Here is a 14,997-nt window from a genome sequence, read left to right as displayed (position 1 = left end):
AAATATCTTAATGGAGTGTCAGAAGATTTCTGAGTGGTAAATACTATCAAATTGGACATGAGTGAGTATGAGAAGGTCTATATCTTGCAGAAAGGGACATGAATTGTGATGTACCTTTTTGATGGGTGAATGAGCAAAAAGAAAAACCACATACATTTCCACATATTTATTTACCCAGAAAAGAGCAGACTCGTGTTTCAATCCCCAACACACATGATGACTGAAGTGTTTTTAATATTTGAAACTGGTGTGAGATCATGTATTTCTGTCATGCCCTCAGCTTGTGCCCCCTCTCCCTCCTCGCCAGGAGCTCCTCTCTCTGTCTATCTGTCTGTCTGACTGTGTTGTGCTCTGATTACAGGAGTGGGATCAGGTGCTTAAGTGTCTTGCTGCACCAAGACACCTAACTGCTAATCATCTCCAGTCTTCTCTGTTTTAAGTACTGGGCTTCAACTGCCACATCATAGACTCAGCTACACAGTATAGTCTCATTCCAGCCTTTATGAACATCCTTGCTTGTTTGAGCCTTTCTCCGGCCCGACCCCTGCCTGTCCATCTCCTGCTCTGTCTGAAAAATGCACTAGATCAGCTCAGCCTCTGCCCTTCACCTGCTTTGCCCTTCTCAGCTCCCCTACTCATGTCTCAAGCCTCGGACTCCTGCTTTCAGCCTCAACCTCTCCCCCGGTTCCCCCTCATCTAGCCTTTGCTCTCCTCTGCCCACAAAGACTCTGCTGCCCATTCTTAACAAATAATGTCAGCTTGTTAATAAATGAACCATTGTTCCAATTCCCAGCCTCTCCTCCTGTGTTGTGCACTCTGATCTAGCCCGGTAACAATTATACTATGTAGGAAGATTCACAAGAATCAATTTGACTGATTTTTTCTATCACTCATTGTGTTTCAGGTAAAAGCAGAATTCCCCGACATTACAACTGTTCCTCTGTTGGCCAAATGCATGTCCCAACTGGATCACTGTTTGACGCAGCTAATGAGGGTGTCATCATGGCAGCCATAGACAAGGTATGTGTCGGTATTACAATTTGGCACAGGCCCCTGTGTGTTTAAAAATTTGTTCCAAGCACTAAAATACTAGTTTGGTTTACAATCACAGCACTGCACAAAAGAGGATGCTTCCAAAAGTAACACCATGAACTTCATACAAACTGCAAAAACCAAAAAAAAAAAGATAAATCAATTTTGTGTTGCCACCCCTTTGTCTTTAAAACAGCACCAGTTCCCCTTGGTACACATCTAGTTTTTACTTGGCAGGTAGCTTGTTGTTGTCTGAGTGTCTTCTGTCTCTTCATGTGATCCCAGACTGACTCCATGATGTTGAGATCAGGGCTCTGTGGGAGTCCGACCATCTGTTGCAGGACTCCGTGTTCTTGTTGTCTCTTCTTCATGACTCTGCCTGTGTGTCTGGGCGGCTAGTTGTCGTGCTGCAGAATGAATATCGGTGCTGAAGGATCACTGTCTCCCTATCCATATACTGTAACATGTCATTGGGATTAAAGGAGCCGCACTCGGCTGGTTTAAGTCATATCTGGTAACAGGCTTTCCAAGATGCATGTCCGTCAAAACAGATTACATGAGTAATCCTACCTGCAATAGATGAGACCGTGAACCTTGGAGTTGCAGTCATCTCTTGACCAAAAATATCTCACTGTAAACTGAGCAATTTTGAACTTTGGACTGCTGGCTGTGCAAAAAGCAAACGGAAGACAGAATGTTGATCAAGAAGTTTGATAATCATTGAAGTCACCTCAGCCAAAATTGCCAAACATTTGCTTTTTCCGTTTCAATAAGCTGCTTACACAAGCTGAATGTAGGGTTGCTCTTCATGGGAGTACAGTCTCTCCTATTCACTCTCAGTTACCGCAGTTACTCTTATCACTACACATCAGGCTCAATGGACCAAGACTACAGAGAGACTGTACCTGCAGGCTCATGACAATCAGCTTCATGTCATATCATTAGGTAGCATGTTCTATGCAGTTGTCATTACTCTAGGAATACTAGATTTTGTTTACCACATATTGACAGATAAAACTGAAGTGGTTCTGGCTTCACGTTGCTTCGAGTTGCATCATTTAAGTCTGAACTCACCTTTGTATTTCTCCCATTGGTAAACCAATTAAGGGGAACCTTTACTCTTTACTGCCTTACCCCACCCGCACATTTTTGATAAAGCTGAGTTTCACTTTTATTACAAAGAAGCACTGCATCAGAGCTGTATAGCCATCCCCCACAACTACATACTGCTGACCATCTTGTGCGTAGTGTTTGACCTCCAACATGGAACCAGCTATTGAAACCCATAGTGGTCATAGCAGTTTCCACTTAAATTATGAGCAAATATTTAGCAAATTTTGGAAACTTCTATTGTTACTTGAATATTCTCAAATGTGTTTAACAAGATTACACGATGAAAAGTATTTTTTTTAACTCCAATTTGCATTTCTTTGCTGCTTCTCACCCAAGATAGCTCTTATTTTATTTCATATTCATTATTCTAATGAATGATGAATTATCTTCCTTTTCACACACAGAGTGTAGCATTTCTGTCAGCCGCACTTTTCGCCCATAACTTTTTTGGGCTTTCGAGTGGAGAACAGACTGACTGTGAGTTGGCAGTGTTGTATTTACGGAAGAAATTGCAGAAACGGATCATGAAGAATCTTTTTTTTTTTTTTAAATGCGTTACTATCAGCCTTTATTGCGTCTTCTTTTAATTGATATGCAAGTGACGCCCCACCCTCACCTGCAAGCATAAAAACATAAAAAAATACCATGCATAGCAGTGCGTATGTAAGGGAACATTTCAGCCACACACACTCAAGACTTTCATTATTTATACCACATCCAGTCAAGCTCAATCTCCGTTTCTCCATAAATATTAATATTGATTCCAGGTTTTGTTAAAATATATAGTTGAACTGTGATTTGCAGATGTAGTTTATAGAGTTCTTTAGAGGTTCTTTGAGGGCATGGATGTTGGTGATTGAGTGTGTATGTATAACTGTGTGTGTGTGTGTGTGTGTGTGTGTGTGAGAGAGAGAGTCGGAGTAAGCGTATAGCCCTTTTTATGTACTGTGACAGACCTCATGCATTCAGGTCAATATTTATCCAGTCCTCCAGGCTCACCGTGGATCCTCTTCTCATCTATTTCATCACTCCTTTGAGACTCTGTGTGTGCATGTGTCTGTGTGTGTGTGTATTCAAGATATATCTTTCTATCTCCACACAGACAGTGAGGAGTGTGTGTGTGTATGTGTGTGTTTGTGTCTGTGTTTGTGAGTAACCTCTATGTATCTCCTCACTGGCAGAGGAAGGATGATATCTTGGCTGCACTGCCAAATTCTTGTTGCTTGTCTTTTCCAGTACTGTTGTGGTAGAGAACTGTTCTCCCAACGCAGCTAATGATGCCAAATGTGCTTTATGAAATCTGATTAGCAGAATTTGCAGCTCCTCATTGTAACACATTGTGCGGTTACAGGAGGCACTGAATGTTGACAGGGGGAGGGCACAATATTATGAACACTTGTATGAATTCCAATATATAAACACAATATAAACTTTGACACTTTTTCTGTTTATTATTTGCTGGCAGAGTATTAAGTAGCTGATGCTATATTGGACTGTACTTTATTATCAGTTGGTCACGGTTCTATGTACTCACAAAAGACACAACAACTTGTGTGTCCTATATTATATTTAGGCCATAGTGTTAATTATGGTTTGAGTGATTAAAGACATGGGGCAAATATGGTTTAGGTTTTATTATACTTTAAAAAGGTGTTACAAAAAATAAAAAAAAGTTGGTAATTTTTTTCCTTTTATGGTGGGTTGCTCAAACTTAGCACGGCCACATACACTAGCACTCAAATGCCTGATGGTTAAGTCATTTACCTTACTTTAATATCTTTATCCCTTAAGTCCCTTAAATTTTAGTATCTCTTAGACTTTGAAAAGACTTTGAATTTTGAGATATAAAGTAATTATTTTAAGATACTAAATCATTATTTTTGAGACACTAAATCATTGTTTTGAGAAAGCGTTCTACTATAATGACCTACAGGATCATTTTTTTCATCACACTGGCAGTAATGGGCTTCTATAGAGATATGATATGATATGATATAAAATGGTATTCAGTAGTGATTAGATGCTAAGGGCAATAATACGCATAATGCATAATGCATCCATACGCAATGGATGCATTGTCCTCACCCCCAACCCTCCACACATGACACTCAGCATACACAGTCTTTGCCCCCCCCCCCGCGCCCACACCCCCCCACACATATTACCAGCGCAACACACACACACACACACACACACACACACATACATGCTTTCGCTCTTGCGCTAGAGGAAAAATCAGAACAGAACAGGAGAAAGGGGGTGCACTTTCCATTGATAAATATGCAAGGTAGAATTGAATGTGTTAGTGGATGTTTAGAGAACAGTGTGCCCTCTTGAGAGTTTAGGTAGGAAACTAGTATAACAACTATAGAAGCATTGCAACGTGGAAGTGATAAATATTAAAAAATTTAACATTCAGCTGCAACCTAAACTGCTTCATCAGGACTTTGTGGTTGTGCTACGTGCTGGTAAAATAATACGGAATGATATTGTTTTGCAAATTTGCATATTAATAGTGTGTTTGAGTCGGACCCCATCGTTTGTAGTTGGAAGCTGATAAGTAAATTCTTCAAGGCCTTCATAAAGTGAGCACACACACCATATATCTATAAATATATATCTATATTTGCACTTTAGTTTTTTCGGACATTAGTTTAAAATGATTTATTAAAATAAATTGAACCTCTTCTCCGGCTGACCAATGAGAGTGAGATAGATGCAGGCAGAGCTAACAGCTCAGTAGACTCCAATTAGAGGGAGGCGTGAGCAAGTCCTTTGTCACCTCACTGGGTGCTGTAGATGCTAAAGTGAAAAAGTGGGAAGAAAGCGAAACACAGGGAGGCACAGAGAGAAACACAAGACACAAGAGTAGGGTGTGGTGGCGGGATTTGAGGACACCACAGAGCGACTTAATCTGAATTTGAAAGAAAATTATTTAAAACATCCACCCTGCACAAACTGCAGCCAGAAAATTTGTCATAGTTGGATCATGGCTCAAACTTAACAATAACTTAATGATATATACTATGAGGTTATTTATTATAGCACTATGCATTATATTGTAGGATGTTCCTGCAATTTGTTCCAGTTTATAGCCCGAGTGCCTTTTTTATGAGGCTCTGACACAGCACCCTCCCACTCCATCTGTGCACCCTGACTAGATGCACTATGCACCAGAGCTCACAACAGCTCTGACATATTATCACCTTATAAAGTTGCTGTGGCTGTCGTGTTAGCAAACAATTGACATATCCGGCAAACACGGAACAATTTTAGAATTCATTTGGAGTTGTGTCTCTATAAGTCCAACATTCTCTCGCCTTCTAGCTGTGTATTTCCTACTCTTGTCTGTCTCGACACCCAGCACTCTGCTGAGTCAAGTCTTCCAGAGAAGAGTGGCTAAACACGGGTTAGCCCTTCAGGGCTCAGGCCTGTACAGAATACATACATACATACATACAGATCGATTTTTGCACACTTCAGAGAGGAAAATTAGGAAATGTGTAGTCGTTATTCGAATGAGAAAGTACAAGGGATTTATCTGTCGAACTGAAAAGGCAATTTAACAGCCTTGAAATTAAACTTTCCCTTGAGTGAATCAGTTGTGCGCCTTTTTTAATTCTCAGGCCAACCACGAGTTATCTCTGCCTTGGAACTCCATTTCAAATCAGATCAGCAGCAGAGTTCAAACGAAGCTGAAAACTTTCACAGTTGGCTCCTGCAACCACACGGTGCTTGCATAATGGGAGTAAACAGAGGATTGTTTTTTTTTTTTGACATGGGGAGAACCAAAGACATGATTAAAACACAACCACAGCACTGGTGTTATCACATAAACTTTCAAAAACTGAGGGTGCACTACTATCTATCTATCTATCTATCTATCTATCTATCTATCTATCTATCTATCTATCTATCTATCTATATAAATTAACTCTGTAAAATCAAGCTCTTGCATGCATCATTCTCTTCTGTCAAAGTTTTTCAGGCCAAGAATGACTTAGCTCTGCCTTGGAGCTCCATTTTAAATCAGACCAGCAGCAGACTTCAAAAGAGGATGAAAACTCACAGTTGGGACCCGGAGTCTTGCAGGGCTAGTGTAATGAAAATGAACAAAGAACGATGGTTTTCATGGCATGGGGAGGCTCTCTAGTGTGACAAAGAAAAAAAAAAGGACACTTTGAAAACAAGACACACCCCAGAGGCAGTGTTATCATTTAAACTGTGCAAAAAAAAATAAAATAAAAAAATGGTGTAGGCCTACTTCATTATTGAAGTGGCAATATGTAAATGAACAACAGAGGGCAGTAAGAGACTTTTAAATTGCAACAGTGATGCACAAGGCAGATTACAAGTAACGTTTACCCTATAACAAGGAATCTGTATAATACTCTTGTGAAATGAATTCATCCATTAATGCATCTTCTGAAGTACTGACCAGGGGAAAAAACAAATCTGTTACTGTATTAGTGTGACGGCAGGAGGTGCTAAATAAATGTCTGAATACATATATGGTAGAAACATTTGAGACAGATGCTTTTGGAGGTCAGTGAATATCACCATCCTATTCTACCTTTTATGATCTGTTGCATTTAACTATTGCATGTGACTGGGGTTAACAATGGTTGGGGAAATTGTTCATATGTGACAATAAGCATTATATTAGGAAAACAAAAGTGAAAAACATGAATTAATGACTGTTCTGGTGTATACATTAAGATTTTACTTGCAGTTTTTTTACTTGCCTCCCTAATTTCACCCTCCTCCTTCTCACTTTCTCTTCTCTTCATTCCTTATCTCCATTCTACATTCCCTCCATTTTCCCACTCCATCTCCCTCTTTAATCTCCTCTTCCTTATTTTCTCTTTCGTCCTTTTCCTCCTCCTCCTCCTCCTCCTCTACCTCCAAGATAATTTATCTGTATAAGAGCTGACTAAGCAGCTGTTGGTGTTATCGTATTTTTTTTTTCTTTAGCAGTGACAAGAGAAACAGATACAATCGATAGCCCCACAGGGCCACGTAGGAGTTTCATAGCTACCACGAGAATTAGCAAGCAGATGGATTTCAGAAACTTAATATTAGCTGCTGTAGCTCAGCAAAGAGCCAGACTCCCTTAACTCCACTTCATAAAACCATAGAGAGGGCTGTTGGATTATAATATTTATTGGTGTCTGCAAGATAAACAGGATAAACATGCAGCTATATCCCAAAATCTCCACACTCTCATCGGAGAGTGAGAGAAATGATTAGATCTGGAGAGGAGGCAGATACTGTATGTCTTCTTCCACAATCAGATATGTAAAAAAAAAAAATGACATTAATGTTGCTTACTAGATAATGAAACATAGATGCACACTGAGAGGCTCCAAGTGATAACCTCAACTCTGGTCAAATCAAGATAGGAAAGATTGAATGCTGTAGGACATCTGGAATCAGCCTCCAGGTCTGTGGGCTACAAGAAAAAACAACAACAGTCTTTTATCCTGTTCGCCATAGTGTTGGTAAAGAAACACTTGTTAACCTGTGCAGTCCACTTCTGTTATGTGTTATCTCACTGTCCACTTTGTGTTGTTTATTGTGCTGTTTATTGTCTTGTAGAATTTGTTTTATCGTAGCTATTCCCCAAAGTGAGTGGATGAAACCCAATTTCGCCCCATGGGGACAATCTGATTACAGTTTTAATTCCCAAATATAAACCTGTTTTCACCGACTAGTGTGGAATTTTGTGAAAAAGCTGTGGCTTTTTTTGTTTCATATAATTGTGTATAGTTGTGTTGTGAGCTGCTCCTAGATTTATTTATCAAGTGAGGTGATGCATATCACCATGTGGTCTTCACCATATGTGATAGATAAAATCGCACTGTGAAAGCAGAAAGTCCTCCTTCATGTGTTTTTTTTATTATCTTTGAATGTGTGCAAAACCTTTTTTTCTAGAAGACTTGTCAAAAATCCTGTAGAGCATCCTGTAAAAACAAAAACAAAAGAACAACACCATTGAAAGGAAAAAGTTGAGAAAACTAAAAATTTCAAGGCAATAAACGCAATATTTTGTGTTAGGAAATTTAATGTAATTTTTACCTCTACTATTTTAGTCTAAGTCAGAGGTTATGTTTTCACATGTTAAATTTTGGGGCAGATCTGGTTGCTTTACTATGAACTGAGTGCCCTTCTAGTTCCATCCACCTAGAAGGTTATGTTTTCACCTCTGCTTGTTTGTTTGTCAGCAGGATTACGCATAAGAACTGAACTGATTTGCACCAAACTTGGTCGAGGGATTAGGCACGTACCAGAGAAATTTTGTGAAGGGGCAGATCCAGGAATTTATTTTCATCAATTTCTTCAACATTGTGAAATAGGGCATTTTTCTACACTTTCATCAATTTCCCTGGAAATAATGTGTGGATCTTTATGTAAGAAATCTCACACTGAGTTGTTATCATTATTATCATTATTAATAGTAAGTGACATTGCAGCAGCATTTAGGAATGCTTGTATTTCTTTGAACATGCAACTAATAAAATTGTAGAAATAGCAGAACTTTGCGACGAGTCATACTGTTGTAGAGCTGTTCAATTGTTTAATGCTGACATAGTCATTTCACACAACAGGTAATAAAACAATACAGATGTCTTGCATAAAAATTAGACAATAAATAAATAAACCTATGAAAACAAAAGACATGTGTAGGATTGTTTGGCCTTGGTGGAGGTATGTGCTCTCTTGAGTGCAATTCTTTTTTTTTTTTAAAGTATATTTTTTTGGGCTTTTATGCCTTTAATGGACAGCACAGTGGAGAGTGACAGGAAATGGGGAGGCAGAGAGAGGGGGAATGACATGCAGTGAAAGGCCGTCCGATGCGGGATTCGAACCGGGGCCGACTGCAGCGAGGACTGTAGCCTCTACACATGGGGCGCCTGCTTAAACCACTACGCTACACGACGCCCCTTGAGTGCAATTCTACTTCTTTTGTCAAATACACAGATTTTGATTGCTTATGGGTACCATTTTCAAATCATTGCAGTTCTCGTTATAATGCAAGCAATGATGACTCCCAGCAGGATGTTTCTGAAGTGCATACCTCCATCTTTGTTTGCATTCTTTTAATTTTGATCTGGGAGAGCGACAAAGACACACAAGGGCACCCATCATGGAAATTTCTTCATATTAGAAATAAAAAGGATTACTGGAGACTCCACATTCAGTTCATTTTTGAAGTGAAGATAAGTAACTGTTTGCGCTGTATTTCATAAAAAAATAGAAAACCAATTAATTAACTGGCATGTGCAAATGGCCCTTGTTTCTACAGTAATTAACAGAGTGAGGAATGTGCAGAGGTAGAATAGGAAGTAAACTCTTTATTGATCAGCAACAGAGGAAGTCAACCTTCAGAAACATTAAACATCTATCCTCTGCCTGGACATGGCCAGGAAATCTCTTTCATACTCTGCTGCTGTGAAGGTTTTCTCTTTCTGCATCCTTCTCACAGCCAAAGATGTGGTGTTGGTAGAGATACAAACTCAACTGTGTGCGTCAGGTGACCTTCAACCTGCTTCCACCTGCGGGCTTTACTACCCCTCATTACTTCGTCAGTTATATAAAAGATTTAGATCTCGTCCCTCCACAGAGTTGGGAAAGAGCAGAAAGTCCTACACGGACGAGGATTCACCTTAAAGATTTCAACGCTGTTGTTTATTGGAGATATTTTCATATCGCTCTGGATGACAAGTGTCTCCAGTGAAGCTGTGATTGATTTTTATTGCAGGACATATTTCTGCTTCCTCCAGTAGCAGCAGCAGCAGCAGCAGTTGTAAATGTCAGATTTTTGGTGTTAGTACTTATCAAATAAAACCAACTAATTTTTGAACTGACAATTTTGCACCAGTACTCAACAAAAATACAGGGAGAAATTTATCATACTGACCTGACACAGATATTATTATCTCAAAGATTGTATTTATGGCTTTTTGTTTTTTTATACAGTTGATAGTGGAGAACAATGAGAAATATGGAGAGATTGAGGAGGTATGATATGTGATAAAGGTCAAACCCAGGACATCAGCTCTCTGAATTGTATGAGCAAACTGCTATATAGAGACCTGAAAATGTTATGTCACTACTCACTCTATATACTATCTTTATTATTATGTACAGGAGCAGATACAAGTGTGTAGATGAGACAAACAAAGGCCACAACAACCAACAGCAACATTACAAAAACTAAATATACCAATAAAAATGGTGAGAATCAGCCCAAGCAAACATGTCAGAAATAACTTACATTCTGAAGGTAATTAAAGAACAACAGAAATTTGAGAAATGAATTCATATTTTTGTTAATAAACACTGCTACACCCACTAATTTACATCAAACAGATGTCACAACAATCATTAGCTGAAGAAAGTGGAGTTCTGCAAATATAAAGAAGAACATATAACCATTCAAATCTGTACTAATAAAAAAAACCAAAAAACTCTACATGTGCGGTAAGAGGCCATTTGATTCTGATGCGGTCTATCAAACTCCATATGTCAGACTCTTAGCATTATAGTAACTAAAAGAGAGGGAAGCGAACAAAAGCAAAGAGACAATGACAACAAGAGTGACAGTTATTTTACATACTGAGAAAACAAGGGCTTTATATGCTTCAGTGGGTATGTTGGAAAACAGGCAGAGCAACAAAAGCACACAAACATAAATTAGAAAATAAAGAGAGTGTGAGGATGAAAGGGGACAGTGAGCCAAGAACCAGACGAGGGACAGAAAGGGAACTGCAGCAACACAAACAGTGACTGGACATTAGTGATTAGTACTGAGCAGAGAGCTGCAGGCTCTGTAGACTGTGTCCAGCTGCTGAGTGAGATCATATATTCATTCAAGCTGGCTCTCATGCACAACAGCACAACCACAGTATTAAACACATTCAACTTGCCCAAATTGTTGTGCCACCTTTAATTCAAGTTACTAATTTGTTAACGTTGACCCCATTCTGTCTTCATCCAGCTCCCAATTCAAATTAACTCTAACTTTAAAGTGCCTGTACGAACATAGTGTATTGTAATTCAATACACCAACTTACAACATAATTTGTAACTTACCATCCTTTATGTGCCATATCTTACTTTGGCAGTACCAGTTGTATCAAGAAAGTTATAGTTCAAAGAATAGCAGAGGAAGAAAGATTAAAACTGTGAAGTAACTTAATCACAATTTCAAACACTGCTACAAAGATGGACCATATTATTTTGAATACCAGTGAGCAGCATTTGTCAGTGTCTCTATAGAAAAGGCTTCAGTGCTTTAACATGGAATTTCAGCATAGTAACATGCTTAAAGTGTCAATATTAACATGCATATGTTCAGCATATATAATATTTACCATGTTCACAATCTTAATTGAGTGTGTGCATGCTAACATTTGCTAATTACAGATGAGGCAAATTAGATTATTTTTGCAGGTGTTACACTAGAGTACTGACAAATTTAAATTTTGTCCCCATGATGGGCTTGAAGAAAAATCAAGCGATGACCAAAGTTTATAATGAGGTTGACGTGAATGTCTGCAACAAATTTCATGATCATTCATCCAAAAGTTGTTTGCACTGGAAAATTTCAAATTTCAATCTGAACCAAAGTGGTGGACTAATTGACCCATGACATACCAACTTTACCATCCATAGAACCTTGGCACTGACACTTTAGACAGAATCCATATGCAAAATGACTATTGGAGTCCATTCATGCTTTATCTCACCGTCTCTTTGCTCTCTATATGAGTGTGTATACCTGCTTTACTACTGTGAGACTGCTCTGAGCCTGTAGTCTTATCCTAAGTTACACAGTGACTTCACATGGCAGAAGTAGCCTGGCTGGAAGTATATAAAGTGATTCAGCCTGCCGCTGCTGTGTATGCTTGTGCTGGTTTAGCTGGCTCAAATCCCATCTCTCTGCCTCATCGCATTTCTCTTGTTCTCTTGTATCTTGATTGTTGTCTTATCTCATTGTTAATGTCCATGTTATTGTTCCTTTTATTGTTTTGTTCCAGTTTGTGCTGCTAACTCAGCTGTAGACTACCAATGATCCCTCTATAAACAGATGCCACCAAGTTGCTGTTGTTATTTTTTTTTCTTTCTGAAGGTATTTTTTTACAGCCACTACAGGTTTTCACACCGGGTTTTTATATTTCTGGTTTAATTTATTACGCAGTTTACAAACACCGGCAATAACAATCCATTGGTCATGGAGTGTTCAGTTTAACATGACCCCATGTTAACACTTATTTACATGCCTGTTGTCTTTTGACAATTATTCTGAAAAACACACTACACTGTCTCATCAACACAGGGAACAAGTATGCAATTTTTATACTTGATTTGTTTGTGTTAATAATTCAGTTAGCTTGTCGAAACAGTGGTGGTTGCTTGCACAAACAAATCTGTTTTACAATATTCCCGTCAAATTCCAATAACAGTAGTTTACATTCACAAAGGCACAGGTCCGTTAGTGCTTGGTCAGTATGTTGACGAGTGATGGCCATTCAATCTATACTGAATCAATGGTAAGCTACTCAGAGGACAGAACCACACAAGGCAGTATTGACTGAGAGAGACAGAGATAGATATGGTGTCTATCTTTAAAAACAGAAAGTAGAATAACCTTCACACAACTTAAATTTACAATCTTTAAGTTTTCAGTCTGGTAGACACAGCAACAACTGTGGTTATTGGTGTGTGTATGTATTTCAGTATGTCTATATCTGTAGTAAGTCTAAAAAAAGTCATAGTTTAGTAAGACATAAAAATGTGATAGTATATTAAGGCATACAAATATCATAGTATAGTAAGGCATGAAAACGTCATAGTATAGGAAGGCATTAGAGTCAGCAATCAACATAATGTGCATGTCTTTAGCTGGAGTACCCAGAGAGCACCAACATGGGAGAACATGAAAACTCCACGCAGAAAATCCCCAGACCCGTAGTTCGAACCCAGAACCTTCTCACTGTGGGGTGACAGTTCTAGCCGCTGCATCCCCATGCCGCCCCATAAATAAGTATAGTATAGTAAAGCATAAAAAGTCATAGTAAAGTAAGTCATAAAAAAACAGTATACTATAGTGAGCCATAAAAACCTCATAGTATAGTATGGCATTAAAAAGTCATAAAAATGTCATAGTATAATAAGGCATAAAAAGTCCCAAAAAAGTGATAGTACAGTGAGGCAAAAAAATGTTGTTGGGAAAAAATATTGTTGGGACTGAGACCACATGTTCTTTTGTTCTAGAGACAAAGAACTCACTTCCCCACAATTCCTCACTGCTCACACCTGGGGATGACCCTCCCCCAAGGACCTCACTAAACAGTCAATGTTGGTCAGTGTGTGACATGTGACCCTCCAAGGTGTCACCAAACAAAACCAGATCCCCTTCTTTGTTCTCTCTCTCTTCTCTCCTTAGCTTGCTCAAGAGCAGCAGCTCCATTTCCCTCTCGTCTCTTCAGGGAGCAACAAGGCTCCCAGCCCAGGTCAGCACTGCTACATGAGACAACAGCTCTCTTGCATGCCTGCCCCCAGCAGACTGCAAAACTATGCTCTTTAACAGCAGTGAAGCACTCGGACAAGTTTACTTCAGGGGCTAGCACAGCATAGCACAGAATAGCTGAGCAGCAGAATTCTAAATGTTTGTTAATGTACATGTACATGTTGGTTAATGTTTTGTTGTTGTAATGTTTGCTTCATTTGTGGTTAGTCACACAGTTAATTTGGTACTTTTATGTTCACACATGTACATGTAGTGCATCTCAGTTCTAGAACCTGCATGTGTGGCACATAGGATAGTTATTTAATATTATTTATTTATGAATTTAATTGCCCACTCATTAATGTATGTTGTTTTATTTGTATATATGTTTTATATTTTTACAGACTGGGCGTAACATATTTTTGGCAAGCCAGCCAAGAGTGAGTTCTTAAATCCGAGATCAGCAAGAGCCACTTCCAGTTAGACGAACCAGATCTTCAAATCATCATAATCATCATCATCATCTTCATCATTATCAGTAGCATCACAGCAACATGAACAGAGATATGGAGTTTTTACTGACTGAAGTCACTGCTGCCTTATACCAGTTGGACCACTCACTTATTAAGATATGTGAGTACACAAACTATTCTATGCCTGCTGAAGGGTGACTCTCCAGCAAAACAAAGAGAGGGCGCATAAAGATTAGCAAGCAACATTACACCTGATCAAAGCCACCTTTTTAGCCGCAAGCACCACGATACCTCACCAGCAGGTGAGTGTCCCCTAAATGACCAGTTTTCATCCCTGAACCAGCATCCAACTGGGGAAGTAAGAAGCAGCACCCCTCATCACTCCAATGTGCCTGAAGTCACACTCCAGAGGGAATTTAAGATCATGGGACAGATAGGGTAAGGAGGACAAAAAGACAAGCTGTCCTACACCAGTCTAGTCCACCAGATTGATCAGGCCTCCGTAAAAGACATTCAGAGGTAGAGGTGATGGAGGCAGTAATAAGAGCAGTCAGCCCAGGTCTCCATCTCAAAGACATGCTTGAAATCAAGAGCAATTTAACTCTCTCCACTCTCAAAACCATCCTGAAGGGGCACTACAAGGAAGAAAGCACCTCTGACATCTACCACAAGCTGGTTAACCTCTCACAAGAGCCCAAGGAGACTACTCAGACCTTTCTGTTCCACGCCATTGAGCTGAAAGAGAGGCTACTGTGGAAGTCAAATGATGGAGAGGCTAATGACTACTATGACCCAGAATTAGTGCGGAGAAAGTTTCTCCAGGCAATCGAGACAGGTCTTCTCAGTGACTCAATAAAGTTTCAA

Source organism: Seriola dumerili, unplaced genomic scaffold (assembly GCF_002260705.1).
Source record: "Seriola dumerili isolate Sdu_G_001 unplaced genomic scaffold, Sdu_1.0 BDQW01000874.1, whole genome shotgun sequence".
Classification (NCBI taxonomy): domain Eukaryota; kingdom Metazoa; phylum Chordata; class Actinopteri; order Carangiformes; family Carangidae; genus Seriola; species Seriola dumerili.
Note: the sequence above shows the minus strand (reverse complement) of the source record.